The following is a 23,057-nucleotide window of genomic DNA, read 5'->3' as shown; positions in this document are numbered from 1 at the left end:
ATGATTTGTTTAAAACAGAATAGATAAAGAATTAAAAAGACAAAAATAACTTTTAATTTGCATTGACGTACATAGTGCTTATTAAAAAGAAATGCATCTATAATCAATATTCTACAAAGAAATATAAAACTTAATTTATATCATCTAACAACAACTAAACTCTCACAAACTCCTTTCTTTATAGAGGTTATCACCATGGGGGTGGGGAGGGGAATAGAAGTGATTATTTGATGAGTACAAAGTTTCTGTGTGGCATGATGAAAAAGTTCAGGAAATGGATAGTTGTTATGGTTGAATAACATTGTGGATGTGCTTAATGGCACTTAATGGTACACTCAAAAATAGGTAAAATGGTAAATTTTATGTTAGGTGAATTTTAGCACACAAAAATACATATGAAAAACTGTTTTTTATCTAAGTTTCCTGAAAGTTTGGAATTCTCTTAGGTCTGAAATTCATGCAAATAAGTATCCTGTAAAAACTAGACTAAAGAGGCAGAGTTGGGGTTATGTGATCATAGATTTTTTAATTTTTTTCAATGTTTATTCATTTTTAAGAGAGAGAAAGACACACACACACACACACACACACACACACACACACACAGTGAGTGGGGGAGGGGCAGAGAGAGAGGGAGACACAGACTCCCAAGCAGGCTCCAGGCTCTGAGCTGTCAGTAAGAACTCACGGACCGCGCGAGCTTGGCTTGAGCTGCAGTCCGACACTTAACCGACCGAGCCACCCAGGCACCCAAGGGTTACATGATCAAAGATTTAAATCTGAGGTCTACCTTTCCTAACCACGGAGTCTTGATACAAGTTACATTCTGGACGCCTCAGTTTCCTCCACCTGGAAAAGAGGCAAGTACTTGGACAGAAATTGTAGTAAGTATTAAAACAGATAGTTACGCTATGCATAAAGATAGTGCAGGAATTTCACACCAAGGTGCTCTTATTTAATTCTGTGAGATACGAAGTTATTAACTAAATGAAGCTATTAACTCAAATTTACTAACCTTTTAAAATCAACTACCACTCTTTAGCCAGTGCTTGATTACATATTCAGGCACACAAAACTTGATTCAAATTCTTTAAAATAGCTTTTCCCTCTCTATGTGTATCAGCCCGGCTCTTATTTAAATTACCAGTTTCTCTAAGTTATAATATAAGGCGGCCAGGAATATTAAGAAAACAAAACAACTTATCATTAAGTAAAAGAAGTTAGACTCTAATGCTCTCCTTTCAACTTTCTGCCAGCTGCTACCCAACGGCAAGAGTCCGTTCGCAGTCGTCTCCATCCACAACAGGCATGCATCTCGCAATATTAAACCAGTCAGGAATTTGCCCAAGGCGTTCAGAGTCTAAATCATAATTTTACTTTTAAGAAATCAGACATGGCCGGCATACATGCTGTTTAATTTTCTTAAGTATCAAATACTTTGCAAACCCCCACACAAGTTAATCTTCGAATACCCTGTACTGTGTGTATTTTTTGAAAATCTATTATGATCTTCTGACATCTTAAGAAAACCTTTCTGGCTGGGAAGAGACTGCCAGTCCCAAAGCTAATCAATTCTTGGAGACAGCAAAGGGCCCAGCAAGGAGGATGCCCTTGATGTGCAAACTGTCCGGAGCCAGACCAAGGCCTAACGCTCTCCCCTGTGCTCTCCCTGTGGCCCTGCATGGTGTGCTCTGTCTCCTGTCTCCAGGACCTCCTGTCTCTGAGTAGAATCAACTCTGGTTTTTCTCCTGAACCTTTCCTGTGTCTCCTCTTGTGGCTGCACTTGACCATCGCAGCAAACAATACAAAACATATCCACTGATTGAGAAAATACAAATTACCGTGAGTTCGGTAGCTATGTTTAAATAAGTTTACTTAGTCACAACAGTATCTCCTTATACTTTTCAAGTATCTCCTTCTACTTGAAAAACACTAGTACATATATGAGATTTTTATGTTTAAGTTAACAGTTTCAAATACATGTGGATTCATGAATCTGTTGCCAGAATCCCACATTTCTCCTGAGATTTGCCATTGTCATCTGGGAACCACTGGCTGGACAAGGTGTGTGTGTGTCCACAGACACCCCCACCCCCCACCCGAGACACATACTTCTGGAAGAGAGACGCCCCATTTAGTATAACATAAAAAGATGATAAGATGGGGGGAGCAGTATTAGGTGACCTAAGAAAAACTGATATGTAGGCACCTGGGTGGCCTAGTTGGTCAAGCGCCCCACTCTTGATCTCAGCTCTGGTCAGGACCTCACACTTTCTGAGAGCTAAGGACCCACGCTCTCTAACCCCTCCCTCACCCCTCAAAAATCAATAAAGAAAAAAAAGAGGGAAACTGATCTAAGAAAAATCTGTATGACCAAGGTTAAAAGGAGGACACATTAAAGACAACAAAAAATATTTTAACCCTCTCATCAAATTGCAAACACAGCACTTTATCATACATCTTTACCAAGAAGTATGGAAAGCCACTTAATATTTGTCTTTAATGACACAAACTTAACCTTTTTAGACCATTTCTCCCACACATATCCTGATTCCAACCAATTATTCAGGACTTCCTGTACACGGCATAGACATCACCGCCACCACACTTGTAGCCAACTTGCTCAACCTAGACCAAATTTCCTACCTCTTAGAAAAGTCATGTCAGTTTTGACACTTCCAACATGTATTAGTATAAAGACAAAAATAAAATCCAGTCATTTTTGGCTATTAGTATGTCTTATTTCATGATTTACTGGAAAAACTTAAAAAAAACTAAAATAGACAATTTGATACAGTTGATTATGGCCAAGTAAGAACCACTTAGATGTAATCGAGTCAGTTGACAATGGAGGAATAAAATATAGAGTCTCTTGTTTAGAACGAGAATATAGACTGCTACCATACTAATTTTGCTATGTGAGGTAATGTTTCAAAGACAGTTGATTTATAACTGATAACTCTTATTCACTGAAAAGTTTCTACAGTATCATGTAGAAAACAATTTTCAAAAGTAGTCAAGTAAACATTTAATTGGGAGACAGATATCACAGATTCTGTCTGTGATATCTGATATAAGAATCTGATATAAGACAGATTCTTATATCAGATATAAGAAACCTTTATTTATTGTATTATTCACTTTACAACTTTTTGAGTCTTTTAAAAAATATTTACTTATTTTGGGGGTAGCACAAGCAGGGGAGGGGCAAAGAAAAGGGGGCAGAGGGTGTGAAGCGGGCTCTGCACTGCCAGGCGGACAGCGGGGCCCTGACATGTGGCCGGGCCCGTGAACCCTGAGATCATGACCTGAGCTGAAGTCAGATGCTCGGCTGAGCCACTCAGGTGTCCCTTGAGTCTTTCTCACAATACTGTTTGAGTGTAAATTGATACAAGCTCTCTTGAAAGTAATTTGGCAACCGTGTAAGACGTAAAACTAAACCGAACATTTTAACTAGCCATACCACTTTTAGGAAGTAATCTTAAGGAAATTATCTTAAATAAGCATGAAGATTTAGCTACAAAAGATTTTCAACTCAGCATTGTTTATAGCAGTGAAAACCTAATATCTGACAAGGGATTGATCAACTGACGGATTATAAAAACAGAAATACAGCATTTTTCAATCATTTAAAGTGAATACTATAAAACACATGGTCAAGCTGTTTTGAAACTGCTTACAATTCTTGGATACTTTTAATTGTGTCACATCTGTAGTAGTGATAATGCACATCTTCAGTATGTAAATAAATCGAGATCAGATGCACAGGGGCCCAGGGCTAGGGAGGGGAGACTGGCGAGTGATGGCCAACAGGTAGTTTTTTAGGTGATGCAAATGTCCTGAAATTAGACAGTAGTGATGGTGTGCAATACACTGCACAACTTTGTGAATGTAATAAAAATCACACTGTACATTTTAAATGAATTTTAAAGGCATGTCAATTATTGATCAAAAAGTACACATATTCAAACATTAAAATTTTTATATATTATGAATTAGATATAAATTATAAATATATGTGTATTTTTTTTACACAAATCTTAAAGTAGGTCATCTGTTGGCATCTCTCTGCATATATCTGAGTATTTTATATATGTGTTACTGGTAAGCGAAGCTTGGGCTCTGAGTGGACCTTCTTTTTTCATTTGGGCCTGTGCATGATTCCTCATGTAAAACTGTGTTCTACTAAAGCACCTGAACTCCAAAAACAAATGCAGGGCAAAGTTCCTCCCATGCATCTGTTCACATATTTCACTAAAACAAAGCAGTTTTATACTAACAGATGAACATGTAAGAGCCCCGTTAGAATTGTTTAATTTTAAATGCTTACTGCAATTCTGGCATACTTTTCTAACTTTTATATTCACGACAAAGAAGATGGATAGAATTTTAGATAATTATTACTGACTTCACAATGAAACAAAAATTTTGGACTTTTCCTTCAAACTTCTGAATCACTACTTTAAAAGCATTCTGAAACGATAAGGGAAGCTGTAAATATTGATAAAAATTTTTAAACAGCTTTCCTGACATAGTTCGCACATCATACAATTCACCCATGTAAACATACAATGGTTTTTAGTATACTTACAGATAGTGCAAACATCACCTCTGTTAATTTTAGAATATTTCATCATCCCAAAGGCAACCTCATACTCATAAGCAGTTATTTTCCATTCTCCCCTCCCCTTAACCCCTGGCAAACACCAATCTGCTTTTTCCTTATGGAAATACATTTTCTGGGTATTTCGCATAAATGGAATCACACACTGTGACCTTTTTGTGTCTGGTTTACTTCACTGAGCAAGAAGTTTTCCAGGTACATCCAAGTTGTAACAAGTATCAGAAATTCATTCCTTTATATGGTTGAATAACATTCTTCTGTATGGATATACCACTTTTTGTTGATCTATTCATAATGTGGTGGACATTTAGGTTGTTTCTGCTTTGTGGCTATTTGAAAAATGCTGCTATAAACACTCAAGCGCAAGTTTTTGTGTGAACCTGTTTTCATTTCCCTTAGAAATGAAATTGCTGTGTCATTTGGTAGCTCTATGTTTAGCATCCTGAGGAACTGCCAAACTGTTTTCCAAAGTGGCTGCACCTTTTTACATTCCAAACAGCAGTGTATGAGGGTTCTGATTTCTCCACATCCTTGCCAACACTTATTATTTTTCATTTTAGCTGTCTCTCATTGTGGTTTTCATTCGCATTTCCCTGATGGAAACGCTGGAGCATCTTTCCGTGCTTATCAGTCATTTATAGATCTTTTTTGGAAAAACCACCATTTAGATCCTTGGCCCATTTTTTAAATTGAGTTGTCTTTTTTACTACTGAGTTGTAGGACTTCCTTGTACAGTCTAAATGTAAGTCCCTTATTGGATGTATGTTTGCAACTATTTTCTTCCATTTTGTGGGCTTTTTACTTTCTTGAGTGTCCTTTGAAGCACAAAAGTTTTTACTTAAAAAATTTTTATTTTGAGAGAGCACACACGCACGTGCAAGTGTGGGAGAGGAGGAGGAGGAAGAAGGGGGGGAGAGAATCCTAAGCAGGATCCATGCTCAGCATGGAGCCCAATGCAGGGCTTGATCCCACGACCCTGGCATCATGACCTGAGTTGAAATCAAGAGTCAGACACTCAACCAAATGAGCCACCCAGGTACCCCAAAAGTTTTTAATTTTGATGAATTCTTCTTTTTTTTTAATTTTTAAATGTTTTTATTTACTTCTCAGAGAGAGACAGCGTGAGCAGGGGAGGGTCAGAGAGAGAGGGAGACACAGAATCTGAAACAGGCTCCAGGCTCTGAGCTGTCAGCACAGAGCCCGACGCGGGGCTCGAACCCACGAACCGTGAGATGGTGACCTGAGCTGAAGTCGGACACTTAACTGACTGAACCATCTAGGCAACCCAATTTTGATGAATTCTAATGCATCTATTTTTTCTCTTGTTGCTCATACTTTTGGTGTCATATCTAAAAATCCTTTGGCCAAATCCAAGATCATAAAAATTTACTGTATGTTTTCTTCCAAGAGTTTTAGAGTTTTAGTTCTTGTAATTAGTTCTTGGATCCATTTTAAGTCCTAAAGAGAAACTTCACCCTTTTCCATGTGGCTATTCCGTTGTTCTAGCACAATTACTAAAAAGGCCATTCTTTCCCTCATTGAAGGGGCTTGTCACTCTTGTCAAAAATCAGTTGAACCCGGGACACAAGGTTTATTTCTTGATTCTCAATTCTATTTCATTGATCTCTATGTCACCAAGGTACGTACTTAAGATAAGGACTGTAAGTGCCAGTACCGTACTGTCTTGATCACTGGTGCTTTGTAGTAAAATTTTAAATCAGAAAGTATGAGTCCTCCTGCTTTGTTCTTTAAGATTATTTTTTTATTACTCTGGTCCCTTGTAATTCCATTTAAACTTTCAGATCAGCCTATCAATTTCTACAGAGAAGTCAGTGGGGATTCTGGAAGAAACTGCTGCATGTGGAGATCAACTAGAGTACTGCCACCTTAACAATACTGGGTCTTTTAATCTATGAACATCAGGTATTTTTCCACTTATTTGGATCTTCAAATCTTTAAACATCTCTTTAAACATCTTTTGTAGTTTTCAGAGAATAGTTTTGTACTTCCTTTTGTTAAATTTATTCTTCAGTATTTTATTCCTTTTAATACTATGTAAATGGAATTGTTTTATGTTTGGTTTGGGGTTATTCATCTCAACTGTACAGAAACATAACTGATTTTTATATATTGATCTTGTGTATTATTAATAATATTATTAGTTCTAATAATTCTTTAGTAGATTCCTTAGTATTTTCTATATAGATCATGTCATCTGTGAATAGAGAGTTTTACTTCTTCCTTTCCAAACTGGATGAGTTTTCTTTTTCTTGCCTAACTGATCTGGTTAGAACCTTTCGCATAAAGTTGAACAGAAATAGCATGAGTGGGGATCCTTGGCTTGTTCCAGATCTTATGAAGGAAAGCAACCAGTCTTTTACCAGCAAGTATGTTGTTAGCTTTGGGTTTTTCATAGATGCTTTTTATCAGGTTGAGGAAATTCACTTCCATTCCTAGGTTTCTGGGGGTTTTGTTAGGAAAGGATGTTAGATTTTGTCAAGCACTATTTTTGAATATTAAGATGATCATGTGGTTTTTATTATTTTATTGACATGGTGCATTACAATAATTGATTTTTGGATATTAAGCCAACCTTGCATTCCTGAGATGAATCCCACTTGGTAGTGCTGTAGAATTCTTTATATATGTTGCTAATTCAGTCAATATATTGTTTAGGATTTTTGTGTCCATATTCTTAACAGGTATTGTTCTATAGTCTCCTTGTGATTTTGTTGTTGTTGTTGTTGGGTTTTGGTATCAAAGTAATACTGGCTTCACAGAATGAGGTAGGAAGAATACTGTAAACACAAATTTCCTCAATAAATGAAAAGCTCACCCCACAATCAAAACAGAAACATGAATACTGAAGCAGCTAATACAATGGTAAGTGCCACTCCCAGTCCATGTGCAGCAGATACTGTTGGTTATATAACCAACATCTACCCCACTTCCTTAAAGAAGCAGAATTTTGTTCAGAGGTCTAGGCAGCCATATGTTTCAGAGTGTGTGGCTGCAGCCTCAGACCTGAAGAGTGAACCCTGACCAATCATCANTTTGAATATTAAGATGATCATGTGGTTTTTATTATTTTATTGACATGGTGCATTACAATAATTGATTTTTGGATATTAAGCCAACCTTGCATTCCTGAGATGAATCCCACTTGGTAGTGCTGTAGAATTCTTTATATATGTTGCTAATTCAGTCAATATATTGTTTAGGATTTTTGTGTCCATATTCTTAACAGGTATTGTTCTATAGTCTCCTTGTGATTTTGTTGTTGTTGTTGTTGTTGGGTTTTGGTATCAAAGTAATACTGGCTTCACAGAATGAGGTAGGAAGAATACTGTAAACACAAATTTCCTCAATAAATGAAAAGCTCACCCCACAATCAAAACAGAAACATGAATACTGAAGCAGCTAATACAATGGTAAGTGCCACTCCCAGTCCATGTGCAGCAGATACTGTTGGTTATATAACCAACATCTACCCCACTTCCTTAAAGAAGCAGAATTTTGTTCAGAGGTCTAGGCAGCAGTCTGTGGCTGCAGCCTCAGACCTGAAGAGTGAACCCTGACTGGTCCAAACCAATCATCAGTCGTTCCATCTTGCTTGCGAGAGACTGAAACTGGCAATGTGAAACAATCAGGTCTGAGGGAGGTCTGCTGAAGGAGCCGCATGGGATGGGTTTTATGCACTTCAAATGATACAACAGGAAAGAGAAAGCTCTTCTGTCACGTCTGGATACGTGGAACTGTTAAAGGCATCTTGCAACCGTGATAAAAGCTGGTGTGAGAACAACTCCAACATACTGAAGAGAGCAAAACGGAAGGAGTGTGGGTCGGTGCCGGTGCTGCAGAGCTGCTGGATTAACCACACCTGGAACCACTCAACCTGGAGTCTTCTTGGCAAATCTTCTGTTTACGTACATTGGAGTAAGCTTTTTGCTACCTACAACTAAAAATGTTCTGGCTGATAAAACCAGCTGTGTGCTGGAGCCTGCTCTCCCTTGCTCAGAAGAGCCAACTCTGCACATCTCTTCCTAACAAGTCATTCAGTAACACTGCACTGGAGCTTTGAATCAGCCGCAGTAAGAGTAAGCAGACGACAAGAAATCAGCAAGCACCACAAATCAGATCTATTTCTCCTTCACAGACCCAAAGGAATCTTGTTGTTATGGAAATATGTTCCAGAATATTTCATATAAATGGAATCATATATCGTGATCTTTTGTATCTGGCTTATTCAGTTAGCGTATTTTCTAGGCTCATTCAAGTTGTAAGCAAAGCATTTTACAAGAACACCACTGGATCCAACCCTCTTTCAAATTTTTGTTCATGAAACCAACCTTTGTATTCCCATAGTAAAAGCAATATAAAAATTTTACCAATAAAACACTGCATAAATTTGGGTTTCTAATGAGACTTTATTTAGAAAAAAGTCTCTGGCATCTGAAATATTACTATAAAATCTTTCATAATATGAAAAATTACTATGTAAATTTAAAAAAACTGATTATAAAACATTATGCACAGTAAGAGGCAGAGAAAAAGAATATATTTAAACGGACAGATGCTAGAATTGTTGAGCTCAACACCAGTATGTCCACATTGTTAGCTCTGGGTGGTAGGATTACAGAGGATTTTTATATTTTTGCCTGGCTTTTTTCCCCTAAATTTTCCTTCATAAACATGTATCAACTTAGTCATAAAAAAATATATAATTCATGCTTTTAAAAGGAAGAAGTTCAATATTTTTGGTTTATGAGCAAATGAAGCCACGCTATTTTTTTCTTCCATTTGTTTCTGGGAAGAGCCTATATAAACCTTGCTGCATATAAACCTACTGGAAGGTAGCTCCAGTTTTTAAATTGGGTGATTCTAGCTACCATCTGTAGTATTAAGTTATAATCCTGTCCTCTGACTACTTAAAGAAGATGTTGTAGGCATAAACTGAACTAGAATATGCATTATAAATTCTTCATACATAATCACTTTGAATATAAAATCTGAGCCAAAGTCTCTCCTATTTTGAAAATATACATGTGATCTGATTTGCAGTGACTCTTTTTCTAAAGAAATAGATAATGAAGGGGCATTGACCATGTGTCACAAGATCTGTTTTGTAAGTCTAGAGGTAAATCTTATTAGCCATATGAACTCTGGGAAGCAGAAATCTCTCTGAATCTAAACCTTCTTATCTGTTAAATGGGGCAAAGACCTACCCCCTTCCTCTTCGTAGGACGAGGTAAAGTAGATGAAAGGTCAAGTGAATGACATTATTATATGTCACCACTTCATTATATACACCTCTTAAGTCTTGTAGCAACTGTACTTTGTACCACTTGGATACAGAAGACAGCCTTATAATCAGCAATATATGATGCCAGTTTCCCTGGTAACAAGTTAACTTCCTCGATGCTTTAAAGGTGTTTGTGTGCAGTGTGTAAAATCTCTTTTCTTTGCTGCTTTACAGTTTCTAACTTGTCTCTAAAAATACTAGGATGATATAAACAAAAGTACTGCTACCACAACATGTTACTGGATGTGGAGAGAAAGCCCTAGATCAATTCAGTAAGAAATATTGTTGCAAAGGCCCTCAATAAAATATTAGCAAGTAGAATCCTGAAGAGAATCATATATCTTAACCAAGTAATAATTATCCCAAGAGCATAAGGGTAAGTTATTATCTAAAATAATTTACTAAAGTAGAGCAAAGGTAAAAAATTTTAAGCATCTCAACAGATGCCAAAAAATGTATTTGAATAACATAACCCTTCCAAAATAATACTCCTAATGAGGGGGGAAAAAAAGGGCAAAATTATCATGGTTTGAAACTGATACATAGTTATCTGGTGACTATGAAATAAATAAGGTACTGAAAAACTATGGAAACAAGAAAACACAGTATACAATTAACTATGAAATTAGCATACAAAAATCAATAGTTTACCTATATCTAGTTAGAAAATATAATGAGAGAAAAGATTCTAATTCCAACTGAATAAAAGTAAACCTTGGTATAACCAACAAATGATAAAGGGCTTTATAAATAAAATTTTAATCTCTACTGAAGGATCTCGAAGAAGACTGGAATAGGGAGATTCAATATTAGTAATAATGAGGAGGAGGAAGAAGGGGAAGAGGAGAGCAGTTTCATCAGTCTGGGGCCCAGCAGAAAAACAATGGCACACTCAGAGGCCTGGGGCAGCAGAGAGCTGCGACCACGCGACCTCACGACTAGACCTGAGACCTGAGGGAGGGCTCTCGGCGGCGCGGCGCGGGGCAGGGGCCACCCCAGCGCAAGGTGTGGCCTTACGGAGACAAACGACCCTGTAGAGTGAGAGGCTGGGAAATCAGCCCCTCTCCCTCCCACCAGACCTTCTACTGGCCAAATCCAACAAGAAGCCAGAGGGCTAGAGAGCGTGGATGATGCATCCCACAGCGGTCAGACTGCTGGGGCACAGAGCAAGAGGGAGAAAGTAAAGACTGTATTTGAAGAGGCAAAAAAGAATATCCAGCACAACAGCTAGTCTCTTAGCTGTTGACTCTGGATTAATTCTAATAACGTCAATTTGCCCAAAGTACAAATTCAAACAATCCCAGTAAAAATACCAATAAGATATTTTTATGGGTAGTGAGAGGGCAGAGGGGAGTTTGTGACTATAATTCAGTTCTTCTAGAATAATAAACATGCATGCAAGATCAGGTAGGGAAAAAATATTAAATCAGATTATTAAGCTATAAAAATTAAAAGCTTAATCCTAGCACATGAATAGACTGATCAATGAAACAAAATTAGAGTCCAGAAACAGACCACGTAGATGCAAAATTTTTACATATGACAGAGGTGGCGTTTTAAATAAACAGGGAAGGGGAGCCTGGATGGCTCAGTTGGTTAAGCGTCCATCTTTGGCTCAGGTCATGATCTCACACTCGGGGAGATTAAGCCCCCAAGTCAGGCTCTGTGCTGACAGCTCAGAGCCTGGACCTGCTTCGGATTCTGTGTCTCCCTCTCTCTCTGCCCCTCCCAACTGGCACGTTCTCTCTCTCAAAATGACTAAAAAAAAAAATTTTTTTTAATTTGATTCTTAAAAAATAAATAAATAGGGAAAAGATACATTATTTAATTAATGATCTCGGAGAAACTGGATGGTGAATGGAGGAAAAAAACCACTATATCTCTGCCGTATTCCTTACATTATATAATAAATTCCAGATGGAGCAAAGATCAAAACATGAAGAATAAACTGGAAATAGAATTATGAGAAAAATGTAAAAGACTATAGAATACAAGAAGGAATATTTTTATTATCTTGAAACACAGAAGATAATACTGTATGACATAGAATCAAAAGGCTTAAAGGAGGAAAATGAGACATTTCACTAAATACAAAACTGTTATATAAAAATTTACCATAAAAAGTTGGAAGAGATCAGATAATACTGTAATACATCTTTATGTTCCTAATATTGGAGTATCACTCTTGTAATACAGTAAGAAGGTAACTGGAAGGTACATTTTTAAATATAAATGCCATTAAAATTAAAATACAACTTATATTTAAAGAGAAGTAAAACTAAACCGAATGAGACATTTTTATTCTAACCTATCACGTTGGCAAGCATTACAAGGCCAGGTTAATACCTGAGCACCAGGGAGAAGGCAACAGGGGTCCCGCGCTACGTAAAGATACATGTATAGGATATTCTCTATAGCACTGTCCGTAAGAACCACACACACACACACACAGTTAACCTAAACATCTTGATTGGCAGAGACATGATTACATTAAATACAGTACATCCATTCAATGGAATTCATGAACTCCTAGCTTCCTAAACATAACTGATCCTGAGAAAAGATCCTTAGGTAAATTCTCTTAAGCTAAGGAGTAAAATGTAAATATTGAAAACAACTGATTTTCAAGATTTTGGCTTGAAAAATAAGAAAATATAAAAATAAGTTTTACGTTACCTTACATTTGACAAGATTTAAGTTATAATTTCAACTATGCACAAATTTCTTATAATAAAAAAAATCAAGGGTTGACTTTATTTTTAGTGTAATTTTTTCTAAATTTTTTAAATGTTTTATTTATTTCTGAGACAGAGAGACAGCATGAGCAGCGGAGGGTCAGAGAGAGAGGGAGACACAGAATCTGAAACAGGATCCAGGCTCTGAGCTGTCAGCACAGAGCCCGACGTGGGGCTCGAACCCACGAACTGAGAGATCATGACCTGAGCCGAAGTCGGGCCACTTAACCGACTGAGCCACCCAGGCGCCCCTCGTGTAACTTTTTTCAACAAAATTATATAACACAATATACCACATCTTTCATGTTTTTCTCTTTGGGGAGAATCACAAAGATCTTGTTTTCAGAAATACTGACCGACTTCATCCGTTTTTCCTAGGAGCCTTCTCTCTAATCATTTGCATCAAAAGTCACTGTAATCAAATAAGGCTCCTTGAAAATTTTTTTTCAGCTGTTAGTCTGTATCTTTGAGTTAACATCACATCCACGAATGTCATAAAAACCTACATACTTTGCAAGATGTGCAATTTCAGTTTGTAAGTGATTTTATTATTTTTGAGCAATAAAACTGATAACAAAGATCAGGAACAGTATTTGAGTGGGAATTTTAAAAGGGTTGCTTTCATTATTAAAGTTTTTTCTCCTAATAACCAATCTAGTAATGTATATATTAATCAGTCATTAAAAAATTACTTTATACTAATACAAAAATATCCAAGATTTATGTATTTATAGAATCCACATATTCTGATTCCATTTGCTTAAAACAATTTTCATTTAAATACATATAATACACAGAACACAATTCAAGATACCTATATGTGAACAAATTTTCAGGAAAAGCATTCAACCATTAACATTGCTTATCTCTTGGGAATTGATAAGGAGAGGTTTCCTTTAATTACGTTTTACACCCTTCTGATTTAGCTTTACCACAAGGACATATAATAACTTTTACAATGATGATGATGATAATGCTATATGTAACTAGGTTTTAAATTAAATACACAGTAATAATAATCTGTGATTCCAGCTTCCAGTAGTTTAAATGGAACCCTAACTTCTAGAAGGCATTAAATTTAGAAATCTCGAATACTAATTAATAAAAGCTATTTTAAAAGACATTCTTACGCAATACTCAATTATCCTAACAGTTTTTTTCCCAAATTATTTCAGACAGAACCTGTTTCATTATCCTTAAAGATAACAGGAATGATGAGTTTTTTTTAAAAAAATTTTTAATGTTTTATTTATTTCTGAGAGAGAGAGAGAGACAGCATGAGCAGGGGAGGGTCAGAGAGAGAGGGAGACACAGAATCTGAAGCAGGCTCCAGGCTCTGAGCTGGCAGTCAGCACAGAGCCCGACGTGGGGCTCGAACCCACGAACCGTGAGATCATGACCTGAGCTGAAGTCAGACGCTTAACCCACTGAGCCACCAAGGTGCCCCAGGAATGATATTTTTGATGTAACAAAGTATACGGCTTAATACAACACTGAATCAAAAAAATTCACAGATATGTTTCAGATTCCACACTGCAACTAACTTTTACAAAACTATCCCTTCTTGAGTTCTGGCATCATATCAAAGAAAAATATCCATAATTATAATTAAAGGCTACTGTTATACACCTCATTTTTCCAACCACATCTGAGTGAGGCTAGATTTTCTACATATACTTCCGCCAAATCAACATATTTCAGTAAGTTCAATGCAGAAGGCTATATGAGAATCCAGTGGTCTTCTATTAGACCAGACATTAATAAGATTAGAAAGGTATAAAGTCAACGTCATTCTCGAGTCTTTTTTACTTTGGAATATGTATATAGGTTTTTTTTTTTTTCATTAAGAAATATTTATGCTAACATGTAACTGGCATCGCTATTTTTAAATAAATAGTATTTGACTTTTTTCCTCAGTTTTCCTTTCTTTCTTTCTTTTTGAGAGAGCGCATGCACTCAAGCAGGGTAGGGGAAGAGAGAGGGAGAAAAGAATCTGAAGCAGGCTCCAAGCTCCGCACCGAACCCAATGTGGGGCTCGACCCCACATCCCGGGGATTATGACTTGAGTTGAAATCAAGAGTCAGACACTTAACTGACTGTGCCAGCCAGGCGCCTCTCAATTTTCTTTTCGAATACAAAAAATATCAATACATAAAGCCCATTTAGGCAAAAACTCTCTGGAGGCCTCAATAACTTTTCAGAATGGAAAGGAGTTCTGAAACCCAAAATTTCGAGATCCTACAGACCAAAAGGCAAACAGCTGCGAACAATCTGTTTACAATAAGGATAAATGCACTAAAATATGTGAGGGTGGGGAGAAAGAAATGTTACAGATACTGAATTTGTTTTTAGATAGAATTCAATTATTTTTTTTAAGAAATGAGAAAAACTGTATTTAAAGTTCTTATATTTACCTACATATTTACATTTCCAGTGTCTTCCTTCTTCCTATGGATCTGAGTTACCATCTGGTATTATTTCCTTCTTTTAGTATTTCTTAGAAGTCAGGTCTGCTTGCTACAAATTCTGTCTTTGCATATGAATGTATTTATTTCACCTTTATTTTTCAAAGATAGTTTTGCGAAATATAGAATTATCCATAGACTTTTCTTTTTCTCTCAGAACTTTGGACAAGTCGTCCCATTGTAGCCTCCAGGGTCTCTGATGAGACGGCGGTAATTAATTCCACGGACGCCCCACTGTATGTAGCGAGTTAGGTTTCTCTTGCTGATTTCAGGATTTTGTCTTTGTCTTTTAACAGACTGGCTAGGCTGTCTCTAGGCACAAATCTCTTTGTATTTATCCTACCAAAGTTCAGCGAACTTCTGGATGTATTAGGTTTTTCATCAGTTTTGGAAATTGCAAAAGGCTATTTTCTGTACCTTCGTCTCTCTTTCTCTCTCATTACAGATATGTTGCGTGCTTGATGTGTTCCATAGACCTCTGAGGCTCTGCTCCTTTTTCATTTTTCCATCTTTCAGACTGAATCATATCTGTTAGTCCGCCTTTAAATTTGCTGATTCTTTTTATTAGCACCTCAAAACTACTGTTGAACCCCTCTAGTGAATTTTTCATTTCAGGCATTGTATTCTTCAAGTCTAGAATTTCCATTTGATTTTTTTAACTTTTTACTTTGGAATAAATTAGATTTATTTACAGGAAAGTTGCAAAGATAGTACAGTGAGTTCCGGTATAAGCTTCACCCAGCTTTCCCTAACGTTCATATCTTACATAAGCATGGTGTAATTTGTCAAAAGTAAGAAATTAACATTGGCTCAAAACTGCAGACTTTATTCAGATTTCACCAGTTTTTCCACTATTTTTTCCTTTTGCTGTTCCAGGATCCGATGCAGGATACCACACTGCATTCAGTCATCACGTCTTCTAGGTTTCCTCTGATTTGTAATAATTTCTCAGTTTTTCCTTGTTTTTCATAACCTTGACAGATTAAGAGTACCGATCAGGTGCTCTTATAGAATGATCCTGAGTTGCACTTTGTCGGGTTTTTTCTCATGACCAGACTCAGGCTGTAAGTCGTGAGACAGACTAGTACAGACGTGAAGTGCCGTCTCATGATACCATATCAAGGGTGGCTTTTGTTTTGTCTTGTTTTGGTTATTCTTCTAGTTAGTTCTATACCCTTATGGAGAACCTGCATTTATTGACCTACTGTTGTTACAATTCCCTTTATTTGAACATGGTTCTCTTTAGTGCCTGTAACAAATTTATACTTTTCGAAGTCTTTATTAAATCCAAATTTGGGAACATTCAGTGATGATTCTTTTCTACTGCTTTTTTTTCCTGTGTAGAAGTCACACCTCACTGGTTCCTTAGATGGCCTGTAATTTTGTTGCTGTTGTTAAACCTAGAGATTTTACACGGTACAGCAACTCGGGGTTCTAATTCTTTTCCCACTTAAAGGTATTGTTGCTGTTCTGCTTACTTCTTTCATCTTGTTTAGTATCATGCCTGGAGTAACAAATGTGCAAAATGTCTCGCTGGGGTATGCGGTCACTGCTGCCTCTTCAGTTTTATTTTAAATATATTCTTATTTTTAGGCCTGGCTTCCTAGGGGTTAACCTTCGCATCATTTAGGGGTCAATTTGAGATGAGACAGAGTTTATTTCGAATACCTCGAGTAACTAAGCCTCCTCCCCTTGCCAGTGGGTACGTGTGTGGGTAAGACCAACGCATTTGTAGTCCCGTCTTCTTCCAAGTTTGCCTCAGGTGCGAGCCCTTTCAGGGCTCCTCGGGCCCGAACGCAAGCGACCGCAGGGCCGGTGGGGGCCTTCCCAGGGCTGTGCCGAGCCGGCGCGCAGCCTCCGCCAGGAACCGGGCCTCGCCTAGCACCGCGCGGCCCCGCCGTCGGCCGAGCCAACGGCTCTCCCTCGCGCTTCCGAAAACTCTCATCACGCGCGACGCCCCTGGCATCACTTGCCACTGTGGAGAGCTGAGCCCCCTTCTAACTGAGGTCCTCGTGCCTTGCTTCTCGCTGGCAGAGTCTCCACGCCAGGCAGGCTGGGTCAGGGTGGGGTGCAACGCGAGGGGCCCAAGCCGGCATGCCGCGGCCTCCCACCGCTCCCACCTCAAGTGCAGCAGCACACCACTTCTGGAAGTTGTGCACAACTGGCCTCTCGTCAATCTCAAAGTACCGACATGCTTGCTTCAGAAAAGTAATGCGGAAATAAAAATTCTATTCAAATACTCCTACTGTTTTGAACCAGTCATCCCAGTTATAGAACACCACCCAAAAGAACCGCCTCCCAAATACGGAGAAAGCTGTGCACCGCGTGTTCCTACAAAGCCCGTTCCCCCTCCGCGCCCCCCTCACAGCTGGCGGAGCCCTGGGACTAAGCTCTCCCTCCAGAGCCATGAGTGGAAGAGACACCACAACTTCCTCCTCCTCAGCTCCACAGGAAATGGCCCTGAACTTCTGGTCTTCCCCCTTCCCAAAGGCCTAAGTTTGGGCCAGGAGCCACTCACAGACAACCGTGACAAGTGGATTCCTGTGTTACTTCAGGGAATAGAATCACTTCAGCAGCCTGCACCTACCTCTAGGCTATCACATCACACCAAAAGAAAAGGGGATATCACTAAGCGACATTACAAATCCATGCTTTTAAAAGAAATACATTCAAGAAGGCTATGCAATATACCGATTCATCACAGCTACCTTAAAATACGTAAACGTGGTAAATACATAAAAACAACAATGTTACGGTGGGATTATAATGATTTCTTTTCAAACTTCCAAAAGTACTGTTTACATTACTCTGATAATTTCAAAGGTTGAAATTGGTTAATTAAATATTTTTAAATCCAAACAATTTCAGGAACCTTCGTCTTACCCACTTTCACACTGGTATAGAATGGATCCTCTGGCCAGTGTTCAAACCCCTGGTGCCTGGTCTGCAACCCAGCCACTGTGTTCTTTCTTTAATAAATGAAAAACGACTTATTTATATTCCTCAAGGACACTACTAGCTAAGAGATTTCGCTAAATAAGACTGACTCCATACCACTAAATAAACTTTTTCTACTTAAGGAAAAACTTTTTGCTTCATCTTTTATATTTGTATTTCTTAAGAGAAAACAAAGTTTCCACGCAAGGGGATATACTGGAAACTGACCCAACAAAAAGCTTTATGCCTTTTCTCACCCAACAGCTTTCCTCAACCTAAAAATATATCTGAAAAGGATGAAAGTGGCTTGTATGAAAAGCATAGCTTTTAAGATTAAAGTCCCACCCTCCCCCCGCCAATAAAACAAGAAATTGAAACAGCCCAGCCCAAAGAAAGCAAAATAGAGCTGCTAAAGACTTTGCTGTCCTTTCATATTTGAAACTATACAATCTCTTCAAAAATGCAGCTAATGTATACAGTATCCTGAGATTTCCAAGCCTAATAACTAAATTTAAGGTATGAACGAGGGAAATGTACAGAACCATACAAAATAGAACTACACGTCTTTCTCATTATTTAAAAAGAGGAGGTCCTGACTCCCTCTAACAAGATGTACCACAAACCATTACTTCTAGAGCTATACTGTTCAGTGAGTCACTAGCCACTTGTAACCAATGAGTACTTGAAATAGTGCTTGTCAGAATCGGGATGTGCTCTCCAAAAATACATAAAAATGTATCAACATAATTAATACTAATTACATGTTAATATTTGGGATACAGTTGCTTAAGTATATTAAAAGTAATTTCTCACATTTCATTTTATCGTTTAAAATGTGGCTCCAGGAAAGCTTTAATTTACATATGCAGCCCCACTGTGCTTCCGCTGGACGTCCCTGGTGTTAAGCCTGAACAAGCCAGCCCAGGGTCCAACAAGCAAAGCTTTACAACCGGTAGCTTCTGGTTTAGTCCTCTCTAGTTCCATACTTTCATCCTAAAAACAAAAAGGGTATGTTGACCTAGGATTATGTCCCACACAGTGTTGAAGGGCTGCCTATAGGTCATCTGGTTATTCAACAACAGGGGTCTAACTTGTTATCACAACCAAGCCCCAGGAGAAATCCAGACACCTTTTAGAAAGTTCTTAACAGGCTAGAAACAGTCTGTCACTCTGATCCTGTCATTCATCAGCTTTGTATGAGGGGATGTGACTACCAACGCCACTTCACGAGGCCCTCCACAAATCTTCCAGTCGTCAGAGTTAAAAGTGACCACCTTGAGATGGTAGAAGAAGATTCAAGACAGAACAGACTAGCTTGCCCAGCAGGGTGTGAGGATGCACTGTGGGAAGGGGCAGAGCAGTGGGAGTGTGAGTAAAGCAGAGAGCTGGACTCACTAGGCCTGGGTCACAGACAGGACCTCACAAAGGTCTAGCGCACTTTTTACATTTGCTGAGTAAATGTGTGAAGCACTGCGCTTAACACAGCTAAATAAACAGCGTGCACTCTTAAGGAGACCACGGTCTAATCAAACCGAAGTCAGGACAGATCAGCGTACAAGGCCAGCTGTTCTGACAGTTAATCCTGGGCTGCAACCTTAAGGACCGAAATCAAAGTTACTTAATAAAGTTAAATCACCAGAGAAAAAGCTGCAGTAAAGTAGACTCAGGAGACAAGGAAGGTTATGGTTAAATGGGTATCGTGGTAAAAATGGACTCCAAGAACCCTTTGAAATCTGACATACGGTGTGTGTGTGTGTGTGTAAAAGAACTCACAGCAATCAACAGATGCTCTAACGTAGTGGTCTCCAAACTTGTAATGCATTTATTTATGAATTCTACACATCTATTTCTACGTCCTCTATGCGACATGAACAAAATTAGGATCGAAAATAAGGTTAGGGGCATCTGGGTGGGTCAGTTAACCATCCGACTTCGGCTAGGTCATGATCTCACAATTTGTGGCTTCAAGCCCTGCATGGGGCTCTGTGCTGGCAGCTCAGAGCCTCAAGTCTGTTTTGGATTCTGTGCTTCCCTCTTTCTCCGCCCCTCCCTGGCTCTGTCTCTCAAAAATAAACAACATTTAAAAAATTTTAAATAAAATAATAAGATTAAAATAAATATAAGTAAAAGTTCTAAAATCTTATTTCTAGGGGCGCCTGGGTGGCTCAGTCGGTTGGGCGTCCAACTTCAGCTCAGCTCATGATCTCATGGGCTGTGAATTCAAGCCCCGCATTGGACTCTGCTGACAGCTCAGAGCCTGGAGCTGCTTTAGATTTTGTGTCTCCCTCTATGCCCCTCCCCCACTCGTTCTCTCTCTCTCTCTCTCTCTCTCTCTCTCTCCCCCCCTCTTTCTCTTTCTCAAGAATAAATAAAACATTTAAAATGTAATAAAAATAATACAATACAATAAAATAAAATCTTATTTCTATATCTTCAATAGTTTTTTTCATGGTCCACCACATGAATCCTAAAGCAATGTAAAAACACCACTGACAGGGAAATTAGTGTGGAAACGTCAACAGTTATTAAAACTACCCCTCAACTAGAAATGAGCGGGGGTCAACCACAAAAATCCTTGAAATCACTTCCAGAAAGTTTTTCTCTGAAAGTGGAGTATTTTCACCAGGAAACAAAGGAAAAATGGAAATGTTGGTTGCACACGTCAGGTAATATATATTTTGCTTTTATCTTCCAATTGTCCTCTTTCATGTTAATATTTTAAACCACTAAAAAACCTTTTAAATATAAGTTGGAAATTATCTTTAAAAACTGAGGTTTTAGAAAAGTTCTGTAAAGTAGTTCTTACATTCCATTTTACTTACTAATATAAAATTTGAGGTAGTACCACTAAATTTTAAAAAATCCGTTTAATGTTTGTCTATTTTTGAGAGAGACAGAGTGTGAGGAGGGGAGGGACAGGGCAGAGAGAGAGGGCGACACAGAACGTGAAACAGGCTCCAGGCTCTGAGCTATCAGCACAGAGCCCGACACGGGGCTCAAACTCACGAGCTGTGAGATCATGACGCGAGCCCCAATCCGATGCCCAATTGAGTCAGCCAGGTGCCCCAGTATCACTAAATTTAAAATATTTACTTGAGGAAGAGATTGTGTGCTGATAGTTTTTAACAGTGAGCATCCTTTGGTAGTACATCCAGAAGATCTCAAGTCATTCATTTTCAATATACTTTTCTAAGCATAAAATTTCTTCCTCCGTTCCACATTCTCAGCTCTAGAAAAAGTCAATGGATATAGACAAGTCACTGAAAATAGATAGCAGGTAATTAATAACAAACATATAACGCAAGTTTAATATCAACAAAAACCCAAGAAATGGAAACTAAAAATATCAGCAAGGTATGAAACGGCATTCATATGCTGCTCAAGGAAATATAAACCGGTATCACCTTTCTGGAAAGAAATTTGACAGTATGCGCTGATCTAGTAATTATATTAGGAAGTGATTTCAGAATTAAGAGAAAGACATGTATATGAAAATGACATCACAATATTTTATTTCTGCAAAGAACAAGATTGGATGAAAATGTTCTAAAATGTTAACTATATATTGCTGGGTGATAGGATTACAGTGTTTACCTTCTTTCTTCTTCATGTTTTTCATAAATCCTAAGCACGTGTTAACTTTAATCCAAAGAAGAAATTCAAGTTTCTTTTTAGCATTCCTTTTAACAAATAGTTCTTCTTAAAGAAATAAATGCAGCGTGTCTATTATTTCCATTCAAAATGGAGAGGGCTCCTCTTCTAATTTTTTATTTTCACTTCCCCTTCGCCAAATTCAGCATCCCATTCCAGTACAGCAGACAGGAGCTCCGGTCAACGGTGCAAGTTCAAGCTCCAGAGACACCACTCACACTTGTGTTACTGGGCCACTTTGCTAAACTTCAGTGAATTTTTACGTAAGATTACGTAAATTCAGAGGTTAAGACAGCTCCGTAACACAGAGGCAGCTCAGAAGGAGTATAAAGATGAAGGTGGAACTTTAAGGGGAGGGTGTAGGTGGGACTATAAACTGAGAATTACCGGAGTACAAGTTGAGACTCATCCCGAAGAGAGTTACGCTGACATAGGCCCTGACACGAGAGCATGAGACTCGAAGTGCAAATCCTTCCTCATTCTGCACTGAACGCCTCCCGTGCGTCGCACGCTGGGGACACAGCCCTGAGCAGGTAGGCGAGGCCCCTGCTGCCGGCCGGGCCCACGTCTTGGGGGCAGGGCGGGGTGAGGGGAGGNACTCACACGACACATGCACACACGCTCCCACGACACACGCTCACACCACACGCACACACGCTCACCCCTCACCCCACACACGCTCACACACACGCTCACCCCACACACGCGCACACGGCACACGCACACGCTCACACGCCCGCAGCTCACGCGCACACACGCTCACACACACGCTCACACGACACACGCTCACACCACACGCACACACGCTCACCCCACACACGCTCACACGCCCGCAGCTCACGCGCACACACACACACGCTCACACCACACACGCTCACACACACACGCGCACACGCTCCCACGCGCACACACCGCTCTCCTCGCCTACCCGGCCGACTTCCAAGACCGAGGCAGGAAACGCGTTCGGCCCGGCGAGCCGCCGAGCAGAGTACCCGGCCTACACGAAGTGCCGACTGGAAGANGCACACGGCACACGCACACGCTCCCACGCGCACACACCGCTCTCCTCGCCTACCCGGCCGACTTCCAAGACCGAGGCAGGAAACGCGTTCGGCCCGGCGAGCCGCCGAGCAGAGTACCCGGCCTACACGAAGTGCCGACTGGAAGAACCAGCGAATACACGTGAAAGAATCAAAGCCATTTGTGTTCACTTCCCGGGGCTGCTGAAGTAACACAAGCCTTGTGGCCTGAAACCACAGAAGGAGACCTTCCCTCGGGTTCGGGAGGCTCCCGTCCGAGCCAGGCGGGCAGGGCAGGCCCTCGGCGCGGCCCCGGGCCAGCAG

The 23,057-nt window shown here is 39.3% G+C and overlaps 1 protein-coding gene and 1 long non-coding RNA gene across 3 annotated transcripts in view; one reads left to right on the top strand and one right to left on the bottom strand.

Annotated features, from left to right (window-relative positions):
• PDE7A (phosphodiesterase 7A) overlaps positions 1–23,057 on the bottom strand; it is a 109,729-nt gene that overhangs the window by 76,603 nt on the left and 10,069 nt on the right. The window lies entirely within an intron of this gene.
• LOC144221363 (uncharacterized) overlaps positions 22,159–23,057 on the top strand; it is a 6,546-nt gene continuing 5,647 nt past the window's right edge. Inside the window, exon 1 of the long non-coding RNA XR_013332042.1 lies at positions 22,159–22,247. This is a non-coding gene — a long non-coding RNA (uncharacterized LOC144221363). The remainder of the gene's footprint in view (positions 22,248–23,057) is intronic.

Source organism: Crocuta crocuta, unplaced genomic scaffold (genome assembly GCF_008692635.1).
Source record: "Crocuta crocuta isolate KB4526 unplaced genomic scaffold, BGI_CrCroc_1.0 scaffold20, whole genome shotgun sequence".
NCBI lineage: Eukaryota > Metazoa > Chordata > Mammalia > Carnivora > Hyaenidae > Crocuta > Crocuta crocuta.
Note: the sequence above shows the minus strand (reverse complement) of the source record. Positions and strands in the feature narration are given on the sequence as shown.